The sequence below is a fragment of the Sceloporus undulatus genome, chromosome 2 (genome assembly GCF_019175285.1).
Source record: "Sceloporus undulatus isolate JIND9_A2432 ecotype Alabama chromosome 2, SceUnd_v1.1, whole genome shotgun sequence".
Lineage (NCBI taxonomy): Eukaryota > Metazoa > Chordata > Lepidosauria > Squamata > Phrynosomatidae > Sceloporus > Sceloporus undulatus.
This window is the reverse complement of record NC_056523.1, coordinates 81,215,326-81,219,954: the sequence shown is the minus strand read 5'-3', so window position 1 is coordinate 81,219,954 and position 4,629 is coordinate 81,215,326.

The window sequence follows — 4,629 nt, the reverse complement described above, 5'->3', positions numbered from 1 at the left end:
CGTCTGTTTGGCTGCCTCCACCTTATTCCTCTGCAGGGAGCCATGCAGATTGGCGGCTGTGGCTTCCCTGCGGAGGAAAAACAGGGGCGCGGCAGACACCATTTTTCGGCAGTCTGTACTGTGCCTTTAGCTCAATTTGGCTGGTTGATGGAGGCCCATAAGCACCTTCTCACAGCATTAAAGGTAGGAACCCTGTTCTCTTTTTCATGTGGCAATCCCAGTTGGACTGCAAAATAGCATTTGTTGTTTGACACAGCGCTGGTACCTGAAAGAGTGGCCTAAGCACGAGTTGCTGCACAGTTTTAATTTCTTTGAGTTTTAAATGCTTCATTACCACTTCTATTTTGCAAAAAGCTACAGATAAATATTTATCTAGCTACCCACGAATATAACCCAGATGACGCCGCCATTAGATGAGACAGAAGATATATTTGCACTGGTAAAGAGTAATCTCCTCCTTGGCTGCTTCCCCCTCCTACCCTTTTCTTCTATCTATTGGTATCCTGCCTTCTCCCAGAACTGGGACTCAAGGTGGCTTACGTTTAAAGAGCAATACATTTTAAAAAATAGAAAAAAGTGAACAGTAAAATAGAATTAAACTAGTCCCAATATAAAACAATTCTACTCTCGTGTAAAAGAATAAATGTAATTAAAAAGATGAAGAAAGCTATGTATGTTTACATTTACTCTGATATGGAGACCCCTGATCATGAGAGCTCCCATCTGCTGTTCGCTGAAGGGAGGAATGGGTTTATCATCTTCCAGTTCATGCCATTTTGCATGGGTTCCTTTTATGTCTTTTCTATCCTATTCTCTGCATGATTTACATCTTCCTGCCCCAAAGCTCTGGCACACGTTTCAACCAGAAAGGAGAGCAAGTTATTCATCATGTCAAAGGTAGTCCGGGGCTGCTTTTTTAAAAAATGTCTTATGGTTGCCTTTGTTTTACAGCAGCAAAAAGTGTGGCTGCTGTTGCACACACGGGAAAGGTGGCAGTTGGTGCCTGGGAGCAAAGGAACATGATGGCATCCCTTTTGTTTTGTCCATGCAATGTCCCTTGGGAAAAAAAGGATGTCATGAACACCCTGTCTTCCCCAGAGATATTTGCAGCCCTATTTCTAATGCATTTAGCAACATCAGCTTTGCTGTCTTATCCCTTGGGTTTGTGTGGTGTATGTGACTTCAAGTGGCCTGCAACTTATGGTAATGTCATGGATTTCAGAGGGTTTTTCTTAGGCAAGGAATACTCAGAGATGGTTTTTGCCTTTTTCTCCTCTGAAAGATAGACCTACATCACATGATATTGTTGGCAGTCTCCTATCCAAGTTACAGGCTGACCCGGCTTAGCTTCTAAGATCAGATTCCCATCTGGTGTCTTTAGGTGTTTTAGGCCTTTTGGGGGCAGCTATCAACCATTAAAAAGAAGAAAACAACTGCCAAAGGTAGTCCTCAACCCCAGAGTGGGGGTACCATTCAGCACACTGAGGCAGCTGTTTATTGTGCTGTGAGAGGGCAGCAAATTTGTTAATTATTCAGTTTATTATTGCTACATTTATATTGTGGAATCTTCTGCTTCAGGTGCCAACATTGTACAACCTAGCCTTGACAAGTAGCACCTTGACCAGTGAGTGGGTGGTCTTGTAGCGGGTGACCCCAAACTCATGACCCGAAGGCCCATGGCCTGCCAGAGGACAAGCAGAGTCAAGGAGACCGAACTGGCTAGAAGAAAAAACGCTTTATGTCTGCGCAGGGCAGCAGCACACCAACGTAGGTGTCACCAAGGCTGGCAGCACCGATGGCTTTCTTGTCACCCCCTTTTATGCCCTTCGCAGAAGGGCTGTTTTCAAACAACAAGCGATGGTTGCGTTCACTGTTTCACTCAATGGTCCTGTATTTCTTCTTCTTGGCATTACATCTGCTTGGAGCTTGGAATGTACATAGATAGCTAGCTACTGCAAAAGAGATACTTAGAGCTAGCTAAACTCCTCAAGGCCACTTGCTAACACAGGCCATTGTAGTCCGAGCCATCCAGAGGAAGGAGGGGGTGATTATGTGAGTGTGTTTTAACGGCCACACACAGAAAGAAAGAGTGGGGGCAGCACAGCCCATTTGCACTTTACTCTGTAGGCTCATCTAGGGCCTTCGTAACTATTGATTCTTTTGCAAAGCAAAGTACAGAAGCAAGAAAGATATATTATTGTGTGGTCTCTATCAGTCTGTGTGCAACTATTTCCTGTTTCCCCCTCAGACAGCAAATATCTTACTTTTTATTTATTATTTATTAATACAATTAATCTTCTGCCGTTTTACCATAGGATCTCTGGACCACATCCAATAAAAACAATTTAAAACACTTTCCAATTAGAAGATAAATAATTTGAACAAGATAAAACAACTTACAGCTGATTTCATGTTCATATACGCACTGGTTATTCTTAAAAAAATAGATAAGAAAGTTTCCTGTTTCCTAAAACAGATATACATCAAAAGGCTTCCTGAATAATAGTGCTTCAACAGAAATAAGGTCTTATTTATTAATGTGTTTGCTTACAGGTAATTTGTAGGACTATTGCCTAAAATTGCCATTAGGAAAGCATAAGTCTATTGAATCTCAGTAGACTTCCATCTGAGTACATAAACTTACAGTTCACTACATTTAATGGATGCTGATTCTTAAAAGCTAATCAGGACAGAGCCCTGTGGGACCCCAACTGGTCACTTCTCTCCCAGGATGAAAAGGAGCCATTGTGTGAGCACCCTTTGGGTTCGGCTGGTCAACCAGTTACAAATCCATGTAACAGTTACCTTGTCTAGCCCACATTCTACAAGCGTGTTTGGCAAGAATGTCAGGGAAAACCTTGTCAAAGGCCTTACTGAAATAAAGATATCCACAGCATTCCTTTCATCTAACAAGCTGGTAATTTTATCAACGAAAGAGATAAGATTTGTTGGCATGACTTGTTCTCTGAAACCCATGTTGACTTTTGTGATTATGGCATGCCTTCTAGATGTTCACAGACTCTCGTTTAATGATCTGCTCTAGAATTTTTCCTAGTACTGATGTCAGACTAACTGGGATAATTGTAGAGATCCTCTTTTTTCCCCTTTTTGAGATGGGGACGTTTGCCCTCCTCCGCTGCTGGGACTTCTCCTGTTTTCCAGGAGTTCTCAAATGACTGCCAATGGCTCCGATATTACATTTGCCAGTTCTTTTAATACTCTTGGATATAGTTCATCTGGTCCTGGAGATTATATTCATTCAGATAACAGGTACTCCTGTAACTATCGCTCACTTATTCTATGCTGAATTTCCCCTATTCTGTCCTCTGCTCCATTATCCTCATGTTGAGCACCCTTTGCCTTTTCTGAGAAGATGAAGCAAAGAAGGTGTTGAGTAATTCGGCCTTTTCTCTGTCCCCTGTTAGCATTGCCATCTTCTCCACGCAGTGGCCCTACACATTTCCTTATTCTTCCTTTTGCTGCGGACACATCCAAAAGACCTTTTTAATGTTCTTAATCTCTCTAGCATGCCTGAGTTCATTCTGCGCTTTAGCTTTCTGACTTTACGCCTACAACATGCTTGCTATTTGTTTGAATTTCCCTTTGGTGAGTTCCTCATTTTTTCCATTTCTTATACAAGTTCCAGTTAAAGTTAGCTCCATTGAAAGTTCCTTCATCATCCATCCTGGTTCTTGAGACACCTCCCATTTTCTTCCTCACTGGAACTGTTTTAATTGTGGCTTCAGTAGCCCCCTCTTTAGAAAGTCCCAACCATCATGAACTCCCTTCTCTTTTAGTTTCCTGACCATGGGATCACCCCCTGTATTTCTCTAAGTTTATAAAATTGGCTCTCCTAAAGTCTAGAATGCGTGTCTGACTATGCCTGGCTTCTCTCTTCCATGTATAACAAACTCTAGAGAATATGGTCACTCCCACCTAATGATCCCACCACTTGCAACCCCATTAACCAAGTTATCTTTGTTGGTTAGGATCAGATTTAAATAAGCTGCCCCCTTGTTGCCTCTTCACCTTTTGGACAATGAAATTGTCTTTGAGGATTGGCTGAGTTTGAATTTCAGCAAACAATCAGCGATAGTTGAAGTCACTCCTTCTGGTGTTGTAGTCATCTGTTCTAGAAAGGCATCATCCAATCCTCCATCTGACTGGGGGGGTCTGTAGTAGACTCCCACCATAACATCCTTGTTGTTGCCTTCCCCTTTAATTTTTATCCAGGTACTCTCCACCTGGCTTCCAGTACTGATGTCCTGAATCTCTTCACTGGTGTAAATATCTCTGACATATAGTGCTAGTCCTCCTCCTTTCCTGTTTGGCCTGTTTCTCTTTAAAGGTTATACCCCTCTATTTCTACATTCCAATCATGAGATTCATCCTGCCAGGTTTTCAGTGATGCCTATTATAATTATATTTGTTGTACAAGGAGTTCAAGTTCATCTTGCTTATTTGCCCATACTCTGTGCATTAGTGTAGAGACATCTAAGACCATGCCCCCCCCCCCAACTTGGTGCCTGTGGCAAGTTTGCCTCCCACTGTTGGGTCCTTGCACAATTTGCTTGTTCCCTCTGGCAGTTTGGCTATTTTTCAGGCTTTTTGCCATCCAGAATACTGTCT